Source organism: Lactuca serriola, chromosome 5 (genome assembly GCF_051521515.1).
Source record: "Lactuca serriola cultivar US96UC23 chromosome 5, Lser_US96UC23_V15, whole genome shotgun sequence".
Taxonomy (NCBI): Eukaryota; Viridiplantae; Streptophyta; class Magnoliopsida; order Asterales; family Asteraceae; genus Lactuca; species Lactuca serriola.
Window position 1 is genome coordinate 287518220 of NC_136412.1, and position 23039 is coordinate 287541258.

The window sequence follows — 23039 nt, forward strand, 5'->3', positions numbered from 1 at the left end:
ACAAGAGTTTAAATGACCCAAAACACCACTAGATGCTAAGAAATTCAAACGTGATACAGACACATGTCCCAAACGAGAATGCCAAAGATAAAACTCAGACGACAAAGGACTCAAACGAAAAGAAGATAAATCAATGCTGGGAGCAGCAACGATAGATACTTTGAGGACCTCCAAGACATATAGTTCCCCCACCCTACGGCCGATCCCAATCACCTTCTGGGTGTGTTGATCCTGTATAAAACAGACAGAATCAGAAAAGAACACCCGGTTACCAGACTTGCATAACTGACTGACTGAGGCAAGGTTCAAAGTAAGTTTGGGAATGCAATAAACATCATGAAGAGTTATATAAGAAACGGAGACAGACCTAACACCCTCAACTAGCATAGATGTATCACTAGCAGACTTAACAATAATGGATGACACTTGCGGCAAAGAAGTAAATGATGACAAATGAGGAGTCATATGATGGGTTGCACAAGAATCTTAAATCCACAAAGATGAGGGAATACCTGAAGTGTCAGATGAAGAAGGACCAGAGTGAGACATAGATGCAAACATGGAAGTGGGATTAGAAGCCAAATACTATCTAAAGATCTCAAACACCTTGTGATCCAATGCAGATGGTGGCATATGTCCAACAGATTCTATGTCAACTGGTGGAATAACAGCAGCAGCAAACTGTGGAGGACGAGGGGTCCATGGAGGAGTACTAAAGGAATGAGACTGATGCTTCTGTTGACCAGACCTATTTTGTTGCCCTGACTGAGATTGACCAGATTTACCCTTGTTGACTAACAATGGACACTGAGTTTTCCAATGATTCTTCTGTTTGCAGAATGCACACTCATCATAAGCGACTCTTGAAGGTTGTCGAGATTAACTGGAGGAGACAGCAAGCACATCAATAGCGGGAGTAGGAGTAGAGGTTGCTTTAAAACCTTTATCTGCATGGGACTTGATACGAGTATCTTCTGCAATTAACTCGTGGACAACTGAATCAACTGAAGGAAGAGGAGAGTGATGAAGAAATTGTTCCACGAAGACCTTCAAAATCAGAACGCAAGGCCATCAAGAACTGAACCAAGTGTTGTTCTTCCCTCCTAGCAATGTAAGGCTCAAAATCTTTTAACTCTTTAGATTCAGTAAGAGCCAATTGATCCCAGAGATCAGACATAGCAGCATAGAAATCTTGAATGCTCTGGTCATTCTGTTGAAGGGCATGAATATCATATTCCAATTGGTATTGTTTAGCAAAATTGGACTGAGTATACAGTCTCTCCAAGTGATTCCAAACTTCCTTTGTTGTATCATACTTAGCCAACTGCATACCAATGGACTGAGTAACAGAGTTATTGATCCAAGTAATAACCTTGGAGTTATCAGTCTCCCAAGCATCAAGCAACATATCAAAATTCTCAGTTTGAGGCACTGAGGGTTTGGCTTTAGTCCCAGTGACATAGCCCCGCATATTCTTCCCACGAAGGAAGTTCTTCATAACGTAACTCCAATACATATAATTCTTTCCATCCAAACGAGTACTGATTGACTGAAGGGAATCATCCTTTCCAGTCATGTTGATGGTGAATGAATAACCACAATGACAATATAATAATCTGAGAATGAAAGGAGTAACAAACCAGCGGAAGCAATCGAAGCAATTATGAACCAACAACAGCAACAAACCAACAGTAGCAACGAACCGACGCAACAACGAATCAACAGCAGCAACAAATCAACAGTAGCGACGAATGAACATATAAAAAAAGACGAATACCTGTGATAATGAACGAAAATGGCATGTTGACTGCTACAAAGACTTCTAACAACGTATCAAACCTCATCTCTGATACCATGATAACATTGTCATATGATTATATCAAAGAGAAATTACAAGGGTTCTCAAAGAAAAGCATAAAAACTACAAGGAATAAAGCGGATATAAATACTAGCTAGACAGAAACCCTAATGGGCTAAAGACAAAAAGGGCCCACAAACAAGCGGGCTAATAATATAGACTAACAAATACATCATGGGTTTTAAATGGCCACCACGGTGTGGCAGCCTATGGCCACGACCTTGCAACTGTTTAATGAAAAACCCTAATATCCGGGGTTTGAGCCGTATTTTAAGAGAATGTGATGGCTAGGGTTGCTCACCCTCAGCCTCCACGACACTCTCTTAGCCTCGAAGCAAACCCTAGCCTCTATTTTTGCTCTCTAAACTTTTTGTATTGATTTTTGAGGATAGAAGAAGAAGGATGTGACTTATAGGCTTGGATTTAGCAAGCAACTATTCTCACCATCTTATTGTGCATTTTCTGGACTCTTATAAGTCCCCAAGTTCCAAACTTTTTGGTTTATTGTGCATAGATCTAGGTTTCTACGCCATAATCTTCATGTCCATGATTACTGGGTGGTGAGATCTCATAAAGTTTGCAACTTTATGAATCTCCAAGTCATTTTGGACCTTAGATGCTTTGGATCTAGAATAACATTGAGTTTTAGCATCATGCATGGAAGATTTGGCCAAAAAACCTCATTTTGACTTAATAGAGTCCAAGACATGAATTGGACATGAATGTCTAGAAAGTAAGGATTTTTATATTGTTATTTGATGCTAGAATCTTTCTGGAAATAGGGATCTAGTAGTATTCAAGAGAAAGTGCTTAATGGGCTAAGCCAAGTTATGTCCTTGCCATATTTAGATCTACAAATGGGATCTCAATCCCTAAGAAAGTCTAAAGGGATAAAGTTAGAATATTTATCCACTAGGACCTCAGAATGGACCAAATATGGGTTTTGGAGCCCTTAAGATCAAGGAAATCGACTTAATCCATTAAGATGTTGGGGAGCCCAGTACCCACAGCGTGGCCAAGGTCTCCACGACGTAGCGGCTTGGATGAGAGTCGACTGTTTTGTCATTTGGTTCCCACTGCGTGGCTAAGGATGGCCACGACGTGGCGACCTACCGTAGTTGACTTTAACTTTGACCGTTGATGTTGACCAAGTTTGATATATGGGTATTTTGAGTTGTATTTGATAATTGGTAGCTATTTGTTGGATAGGTGACCGATAGAGCTGATATATAGAGTTGTGTCCTGTTCAACGATCATTTCAGACCCAGAGGCGAGTCTTCCTTACTGTTCTTGTGGGTCGAAGGCAACAATGTTGATCCATTATTTATATATCATGGTATAGAGGATGGTGCTATGATGTAGTGAACTGTTAGATCTGTGTCCTGGTATATAGGATGTAGTACGTGGTAGTGATCTGTAGATCTGCCTGATTGTCTGCTGACTGGTTATATGTTTATCTGTTTGTTGGATATATGTTATATGTTAAGTATATGTCGATATAGTATGGTTGGGTTGAGGTAGTACTACTTTGTCTGGTAGCCAACAAACCTCGGGGCAAGCCAGACACAAGCTATGGGCCTAAAAGGCAAGCCATACTTGTGCAGTGGGCTCGAGAGCAAGCCATATATGAGCCGTGGGCCTAAAGGGCAAGCCAAAATCATATTGTGGGCTCAGGGGTAATCCAGTTTGTTAGTTGTGGACCCAATATATGTTGTTATATGTTTGTGTGTTGGTACTTTAAGGGAAACTCACTAAGCTTTGACTTATAGTTTCAGTTTATTGTTTCAGGTACTTCAGATGACTATGACAAGGCAAAGGCGTGGTCGTGCACATCCCTAGGTTTTCATGCTCTTTGGATTTTGGGATACTATGATTACTAAAATACACTTTTGAAAAAATGATTTTGTGAACATTTATGGTTATGGGTTGTAACATACACATTTTGAAATCGTGTTTTGTAATGCATAATATTACTAAATATTATGAGAATTTGAATCTTGAGTTCTAACAGATGGTTTTACTAGAAGTGAAGTAAAACTATGCTTAGAATCATTCAGAATGTATTGGAAGTCTTGTGAGATTCCAATCAAAAGGCAAATAGTGAAATTTAACGAAAATATAAATTTTGAAATAAGTAAAATTTTATTATTAAAAGTTATAGATAGTCTCGTTAGAAACATTTAGGCGAAAACCTCATCGAAATCCGAGTTATAATGAAGAAGTTATGACGAATCGATGATATGCGACAAAACCTGCACGGCGCCGAATGACGTAAAAAGTGAGTTTTTGATAAACTACTTTTTGCCTTAGTAATCTAAATGAAAGTCGTAGTATTCATTAAACCGATAAGTTCGATAAAAAGAACGCCAAAATCTGACTTCGTATGAGGAAGTTATGATTTTTCTAAGTTTCAACTTAGTAGTAGACAACAAAAAACTCGAATTTTAGATCGAGTGATTTTTTGCTGAAACAACCTAAACGAGAATTGAAGATCTCGTCAATAGTAGTACAACGGTAAAAAGTCTGATGAAAACGGATGTCGGGTGAAGAAGTTACGAATTTTTAACGGATTTACCAGTCCCAGTGTGTTAAAAATAAAGTCAAAATTTTCCGACGAAGTCTAAACGAAAGTTGTAGAGCATAATTTTACCTATGCGTTCATATAAAGAACGTCAAAAACAGAGCTCATATGCGAAAGTTATGGATTTTAGAAGTTTTGGGTTCTATTTCCGAGAAAATTCGCATAGATAAGCTTCATCCGGACCAGCCACATCACCATCGCTCCGAGATGGCCGCGTATCCGAAGCAACTACGTCATCCGAGTCGTGGCGTGTCCGAGGAGCGACGCGTGTCACCTGATCCTTCCATCCGAAGCGTGGTCCATCGAGATTGCGACGCGTGTCCAGCGCCGTGTCCGAGTCTCGCAATCGACGCGTGTTCCGACCCTTGCATCCGAGCCTATCCCTGCTGCTGCTTGTTCTGAGTCTTCACACCTGCTGCCACCTTCCCGCTTCGGATCCAAACCTCGGCCCTATAAAAGGGAGGCTGCGAGACCTCCTGGAGATTTTTGGAATTTAGCCATTTTCCACCCCTAATTTCATATTTCTACTACTTTGACATCTCCCGAAGCCCCAGTATCAATTTTAGCACCCGAAACACGTCCCAAAGTTCCCGAGAAGCCCGAAAAATTTATCTTTTCGGTTTTGAAGCTCAACCTTCGCAAAGCTCGGTTTTTCAGTATATCTCCCGGTGTTTATAGAAGAAAGCTATTTATAGTAACGAAGTGCAACACAAATTACTTTTTTAACCCCCGATTATTTCACGTTGAGTTTAATATATTGGAACAATTGTATGTTATGTGTTATATGTGCTATGTTCTCTTCAGTGTTATCATTCCGGGTTATTTTCCCGTGTTATTTTTATTCGCTATTTTTAATAGCAAAGAAATACCTTTGACCATGTGATCAGTGAAAGGATTTAGATTCACATTGGTACTGGTATGTAGCCTTTGGTCATGTAGAACATGTCTCCATAAGAGAATGATTTCTATTTTATGGTATTGACAGAAGGTTAGACAGGGCTATAAGCCTGAAATCTACCAAAATTGTTAATCCGAAGTTGTATGTCTTCTGTGACATTTGGGCCAAAGCTTTATTGATGTATATCAAGTATGGAAATTGTTATGTCTCATTGATTGTATATCTTTGAATCAAATCAATGATTGATATGGAAAGTTTGTCACATGATTCACATATGCCCTTGTTGTTCCTTGTTCCTCCTTGCTTCTGCCATATTGAAGTATATATATGACATAACGTTATATTGTATCTATTATTGAACTCACTAAGCGTCACCGCTTACCCTCTCAATGTTTAACAAATTGCAGGAGATAAGCATCCGGTATAGTTATATACTATTAGAAGATTTTTGAATAGTTTGAAACTATTGTATTGATAGAAGATTATGAATAGTTTGAAACTATTGTATTTTGCACTCTCATATGTATAAAACTATAGAATCCTAGGAAGTTATGTAATATATAACACTTTGAAATAGCCGATTTGTATCCAGTAGTTTGTAATCACTTTATCAATGTAAAATATTGTTTTTATGAATATGCATATAGCATGTTTTGGAGTAACAATTGTCAAATACGAAAGTGTGGGTCTTTCATGGGTTGTTTTTGAAAAACTGAAATTTATTGTGATTTTTGTGTTGTTACAAGTTGGTATCAGAGTCAAGCAAACGAGATCTGTCAAATTCTTTTTTTAGGGAAAAATAAAATCACATTCCTCAACAGCTCAAGAAGATGAAAAATTAAGACCTTACATAAGTGAAACAAGAAATTCTATCTGAATATTCATGTGCTACTTACTTGTATGAGATACTTGTCTGTTTTAAAACACAAAATTATGCATAATGCAACAGCTTACATGATAAACAACATCAATAACATGGAGGGTAAAAATGGCATATATGTTTCTCATTTATTTTGACATTAACATTTGGTATTACGATATTACCCATGGTTTTGAAAGCGTGATTAGAGACCGAACTTGCCGTCTTACCAGTTTGATGGTTCAACCTGTCCAAACAATCTCAAAAACCGGAAAAAATGGATGATGACATAATTACATTATTATTACTTTTATTTATACAAACAAATTAAAAATGAAAAAAAATTAATTCTTGGTTTTACTGGTTAACGTGACGAACGGTTTTAAAATGAGATCATAAGAAACAACAATATTGATTAGGTGATTTTTGTTTTTGTATTTATTTTTACCAACAATATAAAATGAAATCATAAAAAAACAACGATCATAAGAAACACACAATAATCATTGGATGGATAATGAACTACCTTGTCATCCTCGCTTGATTTCTTGTGAAAACCACATCTATTAGTGAAAAATTGAGAAAAAAAAAATGAAGATAAATTAGGATGTTGAAGTCTATTTTTTATAAACATTCTAGAACCGCTTCAATCTTATTTGCATTTTGAAAAATTAAATTTCTCAAAGGCATTTCTAGACTAATTAAAACCTACTTTTCAAAAAAATAAATTTCACATAGCATTCTAGTGGTAATTCTTGTTGGGTATTGTCAATGGCCATGCACATGGTACATGTACGTGGTATCAGATTGGTCAGCTTGAAAAACCCTGATTATTTTGTTCCTTAAAATAAATTAGAAAGGTTGAAAAAATATCTATTTTGTTCCATTATAGGTTATGTCACACCCCCAAACCAAGGATGGCGGAAACGTCCAGGGGTGGAGGACTTCATGTACAGTATCACAACAACATGTATAATAGTGCTCAAAGTAAATACAACCATCATAAATATAATTGAAAAAGTTACACCAAAGTATATGTTTACATGTTTCAAAATCAATTACATTGTGATGATAAAAATAAAAATAAATTGTTGACGGTTTAACGTCCCATCCTCAAAGCGCTGAAGTTTTCCTGTTTCACTGATTTCCTGAGAATACAAGTAGTTTTGAAAAGTGTCAACAATTAAGTTGGTGAGTTCATAAGAGTTTTGTTTGGAGTAGAAACCGTTTTCCTTTTTAAAGGCGATAGGATATGTATCCAGAAAATCCAATATTTTCTTAGTTAGGTGTAAACAGAATATTCCTATATGATGTGTTGATGAACCCTAGATTGACCCGTAGATTTCCTCTATAATCGTCCAGCATATATAAGTTATAGAAGATTTAAGTTAGATAAAACGTCGAATGTAGTGGGTCCGCCCTAGGTCCACAACCCAACGAGGAACAGGAGATGAGGTGGGCACCACCAATTCTAAGCCAATCCAGACTAAATTCTTGTATGACTCAAGCATATACGCTCAACGATTATAGTTGAAGTCTAACAATGCGAACCTTTAATGTGAATATAACCTATACGATGTGTTGATGTATCCTAGATTGACCCGTAGATTTCCCCTATAATTGTCCAGCATATATAAGTTATAGAAGATTTAAGTTAGATAAAACGTCGAATGTAGTGGGTCCGCCCTAGGTCCACAACCCAACGAGGAACAGGAGATGAGGCGGGCACCACCAATTCTAAGCCAATCCAGACTAAATTCTTGTATGACTCAAGCATATACGCTCAACGATTATAGTTGAAGTCTAACCATACGAAAATCTATTGTGAATATAACCTATACATATCATAGTTCACCGGGGAGTAATAGGGATTAGGGAACCTGAACTATGCATATGAATAGCTTATCAAAAGTGGTGGTGATGGTGAGTGTAACCTATACATATCATAGTTCACCGGGGAGTGATAGGGATTAGGGAACCTGAACTATGCATATGAATAGCTTATCAAAAGTGGTGGTGATGGTGAGTGTAACCTATACATATCATAGTTCACCGGGGAGTGATAGGGATTAGGGAACCTGAACTATGCATATGAATAGCTTATCAAAAGTGATGGTGAATTCCTTTCTTGTAATTAAGTTCCTAGGGTAGATGAAACATAAACTATACCTATTATAGTTTATTACTTTGTTTGTAATATGTATTTACCATAACTATACCGATTATAACTAACGCGTTCGTTTGTGGGGGTATAATGGCTTAACTATACTTATTATAGATCATCTTAATCGTCCATAGCGGCAATAACTCTTTTGTAAGTGTAAGACCTTTAATATTGTGTTTGTTATATGAATAACCCTAAACTATACCTATTATAGTCTATCGATTGATTTCGTGGGAAATGAGCATAGGCCTTACTTGTCATAATTTATCAATGTTTATATTTTAATGGATATAGCCTCGTAATATCGTTTATATATATATATATATATATATATATATATATATATATATATATATATATATATATATATATATTTGTCATACTTGTGAAGGTGTAAATCCATTTGTTTTCTGATATATGTCTATGTAAGAATACAAAATTTGTCATATATTGCAACTACACATAATCACATAACGATGTATACCTTGCTCAACATGTTACAAGGTGAAATGAAATTTATTGTGTTTTTCTGTTAATAACATTTTCTGTAACCGTTATTGGAAAAATTGTAGAAAAATCATAAAATGTCCAAATCAGGTTCTGTAACTTCTGAGAGTTTGGAAAATGAGTCTAGTTTGTTCATAATTTTTATTATAATTTTTAATGACCTCTAACTTGGGTGAAAAAGTCCATAATCACAGACTGGTCCGGATTGATGTTTGAAATGATAGGCAGTTTTGTAAAAATCACCATAAATTGTAGAAAAATCGTATGGAGATGTGAAAGTAGTCATTTTAAAGCTAAGAAGTGGAACTACATGCACCTAAAACAGTTTTGAAAACAAAAATATTTAAGATGTCCAAAATAGTCCGTGAATGGAGTGAAACTTGTCTGATAAAGCTGTTAGAAAAATGTAGTTATGTTCTAAGTATTTTAACTTGTATTCCACCCCTAAAAACTTGAGAAAACATGAAAATGTAGGGGTATGAACTCACCTTAAGTGTTTTCAGTAGGTAAGTGTTGAAGAAGAGAAGTGTTCAACCCAAGAACACTTGAAGAATCACTTGAAGATTCGAAGCTCTAACACAAATATTATGGAGTTTGTGTAAGATACCCATGATTTGGGTGGAAATAATTGAGATAATCATAAAGGAAATGGATTATGCTTACCAAATGTGGAGGAAAAACTCAAGATCAGCCCTTGAATCTCGAATTTCTAGAGAGAGAAAGTGAGAGAGAAAAGAGTTTGATCTTCTTGTGAAATGAGAGCAAATGAGAGAAAATGAGGAGAGAGGATGATTATCCAGCTCTCAAAAAACGTGGGGATGGCTTGTAAAAAGGGGTAAAAGGTACAAGGTATGGTGGGGAGGAGTATGGGTTGTCATGGAGTGGGTATGGGGGTTGCTTGCGTCATAAAGTAAAGCAAAGTCAACACTCCATCTCTTTGTACTTTACCCACTTGCTTTTAATATTAAATAAAGATTTTTATGAAAATATGATTAAATTGTGAATATTTAGGGTTTATTATGTTAAAATATGATTTTGGGTGAAAACCCCGCGTTAAAATAATTAAAAACGGGTCTTAAACGTAAAACTATGCGAAAACCGGGAGAAATTGAGCTTCCAGCGAGACCTCTCGGTCCTAGGCCGAGGTTCGGTCCCTAGGCCGAGGCTCGGTCCATGCTGATGCTGAGTCGGAAACGAAGGCGCGAGCCAGAAGAAGGAGCGAAGGCGAAGGGCGAGGGTCCGGTCCGAAGCCTCGGTCCGAAGGGTCAGCAGGGAAGCTTCGGTTCGGAGTTAAGAAGCGAGAAAAATGTAGTTATGTTCTAAGTATTTTAACTTGTATTCCCCCCCTAAAAACTTGAGAAAACATGAAAATGTAGGGGTATGAACTCACCTTAAGTGTTTTCAGTAGGTAAGTGTTGAAGAAGAGAAGTGTTCAACCCAAGAACACTTGAAGAATCACTTGAAGATTCGAAGCTCTAACACAAATATTATGGAGTTTGTGTAAGATACCCATGATTTGGGTGGAAATAATTGAGATAATCATAAAGGAAATGGATTATGCTTACCAAATGTGGAGGAAAAACTCAAGATCAGCCCTTGAATCTCGAATTTCTAGAGAGAGAAAGTGAGAGAGAAAAGAGTTTGATCTTCTTGTGAAATGAGAGCAAATGAGAGAAAATGAGGAGAGAGGATGATTATCCAGCTCTCAAAAAACGTGGGGATGGCTTGTAAAAAGGGGTAAAAGGTACAAGGTATGGTGGGGAGGAGTATGGGTTGTCATGGAGTGGGTATGGGGGTTGCTTGCGTCATAAAGTAAAGCAAAGTCAACACTCCATCTCTTTGTACTTTACCCACTTGCTTTTAATATTAAATAAAGATTTTTATGAAAATATGATTAAATTGTGAATATTTAGGGTTTATTATGTTAAAATATGATTTTGGGTGAAAACCCCGCGTTAAAATAATTAAAAACGGGCCTTAAACGTAAAACTATGCGAAAACCGGGAGAAATTGAGCTTCCAGCGAGACCTCTCGGTCCTAGGCCGAGGTTCGGTCCCTAGGCCGAGGCTCGGTCCATGCTGATGCTGAGTCGGAAACGAAGGCGCGAGCCAGAAGAAGGAGCGAAGGCGAAGGGCGAGGGTCCGGTCCGAAGCCTCGGTCCGAAGGCTCGTTCCGAAGGGTCAGCAGGGAAGCTGCGGTTCGGAGTTAAGAAGCGAGAAAGGCAGAACCGAACGGACTGTAGTGAACAGTAATGAACATACCTTCGGTTCGGTTAGTGAACAGTACCTTCGGTTCGGATCAGCAGCCTTCTTCATCAGGAGGGTTCGGTTCCTAAGAGGGGTTTCGGTTCCTAAGAGGGGTTTCGGTTCCTAAGGTCCGTTTTTCGCGTAGACTTCCGTTTTTGGGTTGTTTTCGCCAAATTCGAGGGTCGGGATGCCCCGAGTGATTATAGAAAGTTGGGAGAGATTTCGAGAGAGATTTGAGAGAGATTCCTCGTTCTTAGAGAGATTTGGGAGAGATTTGACATACTTGGAGAGATTTCACATACAAAGAGATATGTGGGAGAGATTTCACATACTTAGAGAGATTTGGGAGAGATTTGACATACTTGGAGAGATTTCACATACAAAGAGATATGTGGGAGAGATTTCACATACTTAGAGAGATTTGGGAGAGATTTGACATACTTGGAGAGATTTCACATACAAAGAGATATGTGGGAGAGATTTCACATACTTAGAGAGATTTGGGAGAGATTTGACATACTTGGAGAGATTTCACATACAAAGAGATATGTGGGAGAGATTTCACATACTTAGAGAGATTTGGGAGAGATTTGACATACTTGGAGAGATTTCACATACAAAGAGATATGTGGGAGAGATTTCACATACTTAGAGAGATTTGGGAGAGATTTGACATACTTGGAGAGATTTCACATACAAAGAGATATGTGGGAGAGATTTCACATACTTAGAGAGATTTGGGAGAGATCTCTCATAGAGAGAGATAAAGTGAAAACGATTGAGGGAGGTTTCATTGGGGACCCTTTTTGAGTGTTCGGCTTTGCAATGCAGGGTCCGTAAGCCCCGTTACGCCTTGTTTAAGGATCTTGCATACTCCCGATGAGTATGCGACATTGTTTTATCGGTTTGGCTCGCCACGTACCTCAGTTTAAGGTTAAGGAGATGTAGGTGTACGCACTTTTTGATTTAGGATCTCTCGTTAGAATAGAGAGTTGTTTAGGAGTTACTTATCATAAGCTCTAGTACTTACGGCAAAATGAGTGGACCGGTTTGACTTGTTGACTTTCGTTGACTTTGACTTGACTGAAAATTGACGGTTGTTACATCATCCCCCCGTTAGAGGGAATTTCGTCCCGAAATTTGGATTTAGACAAGGAGTAGGCATGAATAATCGAGCCAAAAAGTGGGGATTCTTCCTAATCGATTGATTCTCACGCTCTCAAGTAAATCCAGGTCCTTGGTTGGCATTCTAGTCGTATGATAAAAATAATGAAGTCGCTTGGTAATAAAGACACTAAATTTGATCGTAAAGGCGTTACAGACAAGACTCCACTGTGCAACTTTTAAACAGAGTTATAGTACTATAGATTTACTACAAGACTATTATTGCGAACTAGGTATACTACAAAAGACAAGTATGCGCAGCACGAGGGTCCCCTCACTGACGGGGTCTCGCAAAAGGTAAGACTCTAGTTGCACTAGTTTTAAGCAGTTTATGAGTCCGATACAACGAATGCTTTAGATATTCTTAACGAGGTCCGGAGTAGTTTCTCCGGTGGCAGTGATCCTTAGTATCCTCCCATCTGTACCGGAGTTCTTTATAATTGGACAGTCCTTTCTGAGGTGTCCAATCTCGCCGCATTGGTGACACATCTGGCTTGCACTAGCATTGGTGGTGGAAGTGAGGTGTTTAGTCAGAGTTACGTGGACACGGGTGCCCTCCTCGTTCATCCACTTCGAAACTTTCCTTTTATGGGGGCCGGTTTTACCACCACCTTTGTGTGCAGAGATTGTCCCGATGCCGGGTACTTGAGAAATTGGTTGTGCCGGTGCTGAAGGGGCAGGAGTTGCCACTTGTTGCTGTCGCATGGCAAGTCTTTGGGATCGTTGACGCTCCTTTCGAGCTCGACGATTTCGTTTCCTCTTTTCGGTCTTACGACTTTGTACGTCCATGACTGCTGCCCTTTGTTGGCTTCCTGGATTGATACAACAATCGAAATTTTCGATTCCTTTGTCAGTCGCGATTGCGTTGCCAGTGTTGGGGTTTATAAGGGCAGCCGCCGCAGCAGCTGTTACCGCGGCTTGAAACGTAGCGGCGTCGATATGAAGGATAGGGAATTCGTTGTTCAGTTGACTATTTCCGGATGATGACATGATTCTGCAACACGAAAGACAAGGAGTTTGTGAGTGACTAAGGTTGGCTCTGTATTATTTTGATTCCGACTAAGAGATGAGTTATTATACATGAAAACTTATCTTATACACATTATGATATAACCAATATTGGGCGGATAGTAAAATGTGTGATTCTACTTCAGTTTCACATCCCAACGAGGAAAAGAAACTAAGTCAGAATTCTCACATTCTATTATCTACCAGGTATTCGTTATATATAACTGGGGGAATGTATAAGTGAGGAAATCATAACAAATAACATTCTTAGTAATCCTTCTTAATGAATTAGAGTTCCTAGTCAGGGCTATCATTGAACCTAGATGTATTTCAACCGTTCACCTATAGAGTAGAAGCATGTTCTCGAAAGTTTGACCTACATCCCTATGATGCAGTCCCAATACGGAGTCGAGGTAAATTCATAGAATGGTCTCATGACGGCCTTGGAATTCCTTATTGTTTATGCTCTCAGTTTAATCCTTGGCATTACTACTATGCATGCTTTAATTGATGCTAGACTTAATTAAATAAAGAAATTTGGAATTTAGTCGTCGATGATAGAAACACGTACTAATATTTGCGGGCAGTTCCGGGGTGGTCTCTCCTTCTAAAATCACTTGGTATATAATTTAAGAATTTCTTGGAGTTACCATATGTAAATTGTTTGTAGTATAGGGTTCGAGGATAATAGGTCTACATCTCATTAACGTAAGGAAGATTTTGGGCAATGCTACGGTTCCCTGGAATAGTGTAGTCTCCGGATTCTGAAGGATTCGAATGTCTCCACTTAACAACCTAGGTTGGTCGTGTTCTTCGTTCCAGGTTTCCAAGCATTCTACCCAAGGAGGCGTTGGGCCTTGAATAACCGGACGAGGGTTAGGATTTGGAACAAGGGCCATTGGGGTAGGTTCTCCACTTCAGGGTCGGGGTCAGGACCATCAGCAAAGCCTTCAGCTTGGTGACCATTCAAAGGGATTCGGTAATCACTCTATGGCTCCTCTCCGAGCCATTCAGTATTGCCGTGGTTAGGGTAGTACGGGTCGTCGTGGGGAAGGAATTTAGCCATAATATCTTCGCGAGAAATGGGGATATAAGAAATAATAAGTAGACGTACTAATTAGATAATTATAAGATGATCTTTACCAGGTACTTCAATATATTGTTTAGTGCATACTAGTCATATGTATCTGGGACAGGATAGACCTTTGAATAAGCGATCCTAACTCTAAATCCCCAATCCAACGAGAACAGGAAGTAAAGCAAAGACTCACAGATTCTAAGTCTATGACGTCTTGGATACATATAATTTTAATGTATCCACTAGGCAATTATTGACCTTTTGGTAAAAATCTATTTAGTTCTCAAATAAGTAATTATAATAACACCAAATACCCCTATGGTATTTCATTGTGGTAGTGTTGGTAAGTTTTTAGGCTTGTTGCAACACCTACGACCATTCCTAGGCAGATGATAATCATTTCTGGGTGAGACATAGTTGATCAGGCTATGTCATTCCCAGTCCTGACTATACATCCCCAAGCCTACTCGTATTGTTCAACAATTACTACTTTTGTCCCATCCCATCGTGATACTGACCCTAGTGTGTGTGCACATGCTCCTACTTTTACCGAGGAATTATTTGTTTCTAAAAGTATAGTTGTTTTGAAAACTTTAAATCAGAGACTTTCGGTCCCAATGTATTTATAGTTTGTATATCTTATGTGGTTCGATATACTGAGTTCACTATAAACAATGCTCTGATACCAATCTGTCACACCCCCAAACCAAGGATGGCGGAAACGTCCAGGGGTGGAGGACTTCATGTACAGTATCACAACAACATGTATAATAGTGCTCAAAGTAAATACAACCATCATAAATATAATTGAAAAAGTTACACCAAAGTATATGTTTACATGTTTCAAAATCAATTACATTGTGATGATAAAAATAAAAATAAATTGTTGACGGTTTAACGTCCCATCCTCAAAGCGCTGAAGTTTTCCTATTTTACTGATTTCCTGAGAATACAAGTAGTTTTGAAAAGTGTCAACAATTAAGTTGGTGAGTTCATAAGAGTTTTGTTTGGAGTAGAAACCGTTTTCCTTTTTAAAGGCGATAGGATATGTATCCAGAAAATCCAATATTTTCTTAGTTAGGTGTAAACAGAATATTCCTATATGATGTGTTGATGAACCCTAGATTGACCCGTAGATTTCCTCTATAATCGTCCAGCATATATAAGTTATAGAAGATTTAAGTTAGATAAAACGTCGAATGTAGTGGGTCCGCCCTAGGTCCACAACCCAACGAGGAACAGGAGATGAGGCGGGCACCACCAATTCTAAGCCAATCCAAACTAAATTCTTGTATGACTCAAGCATATACGCTCAACGATTATAGTTGAAGTCTAACAATGCGAACCTTTAATGTGAATATAACCTATACGATGTGTTGATGTATCCTAGATTGACCCGTAGATTTCCCCTATAATTGTCCAGCATATATAAGTTATAGAAGATTTAAGTTAGATAAAACGTCGAATGTAGTGGGTCCGCCCTAGGTCCACAACCCAACGAGGAACAGGAGATGAGGCGGGCACCACCAATTCTAAGCCAATCCAGACTAAATTCTTGTATGACTCAAGCATATACGCTCAACGATTATAGTTGAAGTCTAACCATACGAAAATCTATTGTGAATATAACCTATACATATCATAGTTCACCGGGGAGTAATAGGGATTAGGGAACCTGAACTATGCATATGAATAGCTTATCAAAAGTGGTGGTGATGGTGAGTGTAACCTATACATATCATAGTTCACCGGGGAGTGATAGGGATTAGGGAACCTGAACTATGCATATGAATAGCTTATCAAAAGTGGTGGTGATGGTGAGTGTAACCTATACATATCATAGTTCACCGGGGAGTGATAGGGATTAGGGAACCTGAACTATGCATATGAATAGCTTATCAAAAGTGATGGTGAATTCCTTTCTTGTAATTAAGTTCCTAGGGTAGATGAAACATAAACTATACCTATTATAGTTTATTACTTTGTTTGTAATATGTATTTACCATAACTATACCGATTATAACTAACGCGTTCGTTTGTGGGGGTATAATGGCTTAACTATACTTATTATAGATCATCTTAATCGTCCATAGCGGCAATAACTCTTTTGTAAGTGTAAGACCTTTAATATTGTGTTTGTTATATGAATAACCCTAAACTATACCTATTATAGTCTATCGATTGATTTCGTGGGAAATGAGCATAGGCCTTACTTGTCATAATTTATCAATGTTTATATTTTAATGGATATAGCCTCGTAATATCGTTTATATATATATATATATATATATATATATATATATATATATATATATATATATATATTTGTCATACTTGTGAAGGTGTAAATCCATTTGTTTTCTGATATATGTCTATGTAAGAATACAAAATTTGTCATATATTGCAACTACACATAATCACATAACGATGTATACCTTGCTCAACATGTTACAAGGTGAAATGAAATTTATTGTGTTTTTCTGTTAATAACATTTTCTGTAACCGTTATTGGAAAAATTGTAGAAAAATCATAAAATGTCCAAATCAGGTTCTGTAACTTCTGAGAGTTTGGAAAATGAGTCTAGTTTGTTCATAATTTTTATTATAATTTTTAATGACCTCTAACTTGGGTGAAAAAGTCCATAATCACAGACTGGTCTGGATTGATGTTTGAAATGATAGGCAGTTTTGTAAAAATCACCATAAATTGTAGAAAAATCGTATGGAGATGTGCAAGTAGTCATTTTAAAGCTAAGAAGTGGAACTACATGCACCTAAAACAGTTTTGAAAACAAAAATATTTAAGATGTCCAAAATAGTCCGTGAATGGAGTGAAACTTGTCTGATAAAGCTGTTAGAAAAATGTAGTTATGTTCTAAGTATTTTAACTTGTATTCCACCCCTAAAAACTTGAGAAAACATGAAAATGTAGGGGTATGAACTCACCTTAAGTGTTTTCAGTAGGTAAGTGTTGAAGAAGAGAAGTGTTCAACCCAAGAACACTTGAAGAATCACTTGAAGATTCGAAGCTCTAACACAAATATTATGGAGTTTGTGTAAGATACCCATGATTTGGGTGGAAATAATTGAGATAATCATAAAGGAAATGGATTATGCTTACCAAATGTGGAGGAAAAACTCAAGATCAGCCCTTGAATCTCGAATTTCTAGAGAGAGAAAGTGAGAGAGAAAAGAGTTTGATCTTCTTGTGAAATGAGAGCAAATGAGAGAAAATGAGGAGAGAGGATGATTATCCAGCTCTCAAAAAACGTGGGGATGGCTTGTAAAAAGGGGTAAAAGGTACAAGGTATGGTGGGGAGGAGTATGGGTTGTCATGGAGTGGGTATGGGGGTTGCTTGCGTCATAAAGTAAAGCAAAGTCAACACTCCATCTCTTTGTACTTTACCCACTTGCTTTTAATATTAAATAAAGATTTTTATGAAAATATGATTAAATTGTGAATATTTAGGGTTTATTATGTTAAAATATGATTTTGGGTGAAAACCCCGCGTTAAAATAATTAAAAACGGGCCTTAAACGTAAAACTATGCGAAAACCGGGAGAAATTGAGCTTCCAGCGAGACCTCTCGGTCCTAGGCCGAGGTTCGGTCCCTAGGCCGAGGCTCGGTCCATGCTGATGCTGAGTCGGAAACGAAGGCGCGAGCCAGAAGAAGGAGCGAAGGCGAAGGGCGAGGGTCCGGTCCGAAGCCTCGGTCCGAAGGCTCGGTCCGAAGGGTCAGCAGGGAAGCTTCGGTTCGGAGTTAAGAAGCGAGAATGGCAGAACCGAACGGACTGTAGTGAACAGTAATGAACAGTACCTTCGGTTCGGTTAGTGAACAGTACCTTCGGTTCGGATCAGCAGCCTTCTTCATCAGGAGGGTTCGGTTCCTAAGAGGGGTTTCGGTTCCTAAGGTCCGTTTTTCGCGTAGACTTCCGTTTTTGGGTTGTTTTCGCCAAATTCGAGGGTCGGGATGCCCCGAGTGATTATAGAAAGTTGGGAGAGATTTCGAGAGAGATTTGAGAGAGATTCCTCGTTCTTAGAGAGATTTGGGAGAGATTTGACATACTTGGAGAGATTTCACATACAAAGAGATATGTGGGAGAGATTTCACATACTTAGAGAGATTTGGGAGAGATTTGACATACTTGGAGAGATTTCACATACAAAGAGATATGTGGGAGAGATTTCACATACTTAGAGAGATTTGGGAGAGATTTGACATACTTGGAGAGATTTCACATACAAAGAGATATGTGGGAGAGATTTCACATACTTAGAGAGATTTGGGAGAGATTTGACATACTTGGAGAGATTTCACATACAAAGAGATATGTGGGAGAGATTTCACATACTTAGAGAGATTTGGGAGAGATTTGGGAGAGATTTGACATACTTGGAGAGATTTCACATACAAAGAGATATGTGGGAGAGATTTCACATACTTAGAGAGATTTGGGAGAGATCTCTCATAGAGAGAGATAAAGTGAAAACGATTGAGGGAGGTTTCATTGGGGACCCTTTTTGAGTGTTCGGCTTTGCAATGCAGGGTCCGTAAGCCCCGTTACGCCTTGTTTAAGGATCTTGCATACTCCCGATGAGTATGCGACATTGTTTTATCGGTTTGGCTCGCCACGTACCTCAGTTTAAGGTTAAGGAGATGTAGGTGTACGCACTTTTTGATTTAGGATCTCTCATTAGAATAGAGAGTTGTTTAGGAGTTACTTATCATAAGCTCTAGTACTTACGGCAAAATGAGTGGACCGGTTTGACTTGTTGACTTTCGTTGACTTTGACTTGACTGAAAATTGACGGTTGTTACAGGTTAATTTAGAAATCATCATAGATACTTGTACATAATTACCTCATTTAGCATGTAGTCTTTTTTGGCATCTGAGGAGAATTGAATTTACTTTCATCACTCCTGAAAGAAAATAAACGTAATTAATTATTTCGTTACTGGAAGAAAAGAACAAGAAACTCTCACTGAAAATGAAACACCACTAACAAACTAACCTTGATTGAGTTTGCAGGTATACAAATCATCCAAGGCATAAGAAACAAAACGAAAATAGCAAAAATGACCTATTAATATTCTAATAACAGAAGAATCAGACTAATCGAATATGACAATCAACATATGTTTGCTCGCTTCATATTTAACAGGCTCAAGGCAGTAATGGGTGTTTATTTGAATGTGATATAATCATATAAAGATACAAAAGGTTTTAGGTGTAAATCTCATAAGTCAGTAAAATATCAAGCAATTAAAAACTATCCATCAAATTACATGAGGAAATTAATTTTTTAATACCTTCTTCCCTCTTTTCAATGTATTTCACAGCAATTAAGCCCATCATCCTCATGATGTAATCGAAGATTGCAAGTAGGGTTACTGAATTCATTTTTATTTACAAGAAGAAAACATTAAAAGTTCCTTATTCATTAGTTTTTTATTCATCAACCTAAACATAAACACCCACACAAGAAAGAGGTGTATTAATAACAAAATACTGATATTGGCATTTTCACAACCACTTGGAGTGCATTCCACAAAGTTACATGCTATGGAAACATAACTGTAGGTTGAAATAAAAATAAAAACCAATCATGCATTTTTCGCCCCTTATTTTTTCATTTATGAGCTATGTTTGATGTTTAACACATGAATTGTTGTTCAGAAAACATAGTTGTAGATGCCTGTTACCTAATCAAATATATGAAAGTTAAAAGAATTTTCAACGAGTAAATAGAAAATTATAAATGAACAAACCTTCACCAGAAACATACCTACAAGAAAACCTAGAATGCACACCATATAATTGTGTCTAGTGGTTAGAGCCACCACCATCGATGGTTGCAGTCCTAACCGACAACGGGTAATAAAGGAGGAGGCAGACGGTATGTCGATGAGAGATCGACTACGTCGCATCCTCCGACCGAAGATGTGAATCAATCTCTTATGGACTTTATGGATTGTATGCAGATCCGATCGAGTAGAGTGAACAAACAAAACGATTATATTGATTGTACGTAAAAGAGAGCATAGTAGCAGCATTCGGTGATTGGAAGATGTTGGTGGTCTAACACATATGACATCTCTAGGTAGTAGCTTCAAACTTAAGCCACTGCATCCGATTGGTAGTAGTGGAAGGCAGGAGAAGATGAGATTTGAAACAGATATTAAATTCTATCCGGATGAAAAGGGAAAAGTCAAAGGAAACTACATTGTGTGTACTAAGGGACCAAACTGCAAAACCGAGAAAATTTGTGTGGCAAAAGTGTAAAGGGAAGGAACTATATTGCCTCTGACCAAACTGTAAAACCCCTTGGGCCCTCTTCTTTTTGCCCTCGTTTTGCACCCACATGTGCACAAAATTAGAGACAATTATAAGCTCCTTCTCCATGCTTGTTATCTAGATGATGGGACTGTCATTAGGGATTCAGAGGAGGTGGCTAGAGTGTTGAGCATTATTCGGGTGAATGGTCCAAGCTTGGGTCTTGAGTTGAACATCAAGAAAACGAAGATTTTTTTGGTCATCCTGTGGTGGTAGGAAGCTTCATGCCAATTTATTCCCAACGGATATAAGGAGACCTTCTTTGGGGGTGAAACTCCTTAGGGGGGAGGGTTGTTAGCAAAGATGCAGGGTTTATTAGTGGGCTGTCCATGAAGAGAGCGGTCGGTGCTGTTGATTTGATGGGTTTTCGTCCACAACTATGTGACCCGCATAATGAGCTCATTTTGCTTCGATCATGTATGGGCATTGCAAAACTTTTCTTTGGTTTAAGGACATGCCAAGCCGGTGCATATAGAAGAGGCAACTTTGTTTTTTGACAAAGGATTGCACAAGTTTATCGAGGATATGGTGGTATGTGGAGGCCCCTTCTTTGGAAACATCCAATGGCGTATGGCTTTTATTACCTATTTGTTTCGGTGCTTTGGATTTGTACTTAGCATACGAGGTTTCCTCCTACGCATTTGTAGCCCCGAGGGCCCAATCTTGGGCATTACAAGACCACATCTTACGTGATAGTGACATATGTGGTATGGACTCTGATAACCTATGTGCTTTGAATCGTCTTCGTGATATGATTCTGGGATTCGACTATAGCAGTTTCAATAATAAGAACACCTCCCCCCTCCCCCTTAAATCCCAAAAAGCATTAGCGTGTGCCCTTTTTAGCAAAATCTTCAAAGATATGAAAGTCGACTTTGACATGACTGTTAGACAGAAAGCAGTTTTTGAGTGTCTTCGGGCACCTCATGCTCAGGATATTTTGCCAACTATCCCTATTGATGGCCTCGGCCAACATATGTCTCTTATGGAATACCGAACTATCCTTCGTTACCGCCTCTTGATTCCTCTATTCTCAATTGACGAGATATGCCTAGTTTGCCGCAAGGTATGCTTGGATACTTTTGGGGAACATGAGGTTCATTGTAGAGAGCATCATGGTTTCAAATACATATATGATGTGGTTAGGGATGTTCTCTTTGATGTTTGTCGGTGTGCTGGTATTTCTGTGAAGAAAGAAGCGCCAATGAACTTTTTGACGGACCCATAGGATGGAAGATCCACACTCAGGTCGGCTGACATTTTGGTCTTTCGATGGATAGGAGGAAAGCATGCTTGTGTGGACCTTACTAGGATCTCTCCTTTCGTCGGTTTGAGGAGCGGGAGTTTCACAGCATGGCATTCCTCTTTGAAATCCGTTGTGTGCAAAGTGGCAAAGCACGAGAATGCATGTATAGAAATTCAACATGTATTTGTACCTTTTGCATTTGATACATTTGGATTTCTCGCGCCAGAGGCGGTAGAACTCCTCAACAGAGTCCAAGGGGTCATGCATTTTAATGTTATATCTCCTAAATCCATAGATTTTGTTTTCAAAAGAATTAGTTTTCCCATCCAGAAATGGCTAGCAGTGCAACTTGTTGCCTGTTTGCCTTACATCGATATTGACTAATTGATTTTCCCTTCTATAGTCTATATTAATGATTCACGTTTGCACTATCTTTTATGAAAAAATAATTTTTAGACAAAATTACAAAAATGGTCGCTGTTGTTTGCCAAAAGTCACAAAGTCTATCCAACTCATTTTTTTCGACGAACATAGTTCCTGTGGTTTTCAAAACTTTCATCTGTTAGTGTAAGGGTATTTTGGTCTTTACCATGGACTGAGTTATTGACTATGGTTAAACCATACGAACCATTTATGTAATTTTTTTTCTATATTTTATGTTTATGATTTTGTGGCTTTTCCACCTCTTTACTTTTTAAAATATCACTTTGAACCATTCACTTTGAGCATTGAAAAATGTTACTATGACCTCTCTATTTTCTAAATTTCTGTGGTTAACCTCGTATTATATATAATTTATTTTTTATTAATAAATTTCGTTCGTTAACCTAAAAAACTTTTTTATGTGTTTATTTTTATATACTTGTCGGTATAATTTAAGGTGATCAACGTTTCGACTTTAATTTAGAACTTTCCTTTGTTATTTTATTTATTTATTTATTTATTTATTTATTTTATTATAAAATTGTCGGTTTAAATTTGAGTTTGTTTATGTTTTGACGTAGTTTTTTTTTTTTCGTTTTTGTGCTTAATTATATGTACGTTTCATACGTATGATTTGGGTCACATATTATATGTTTTTGATTATTTAAACT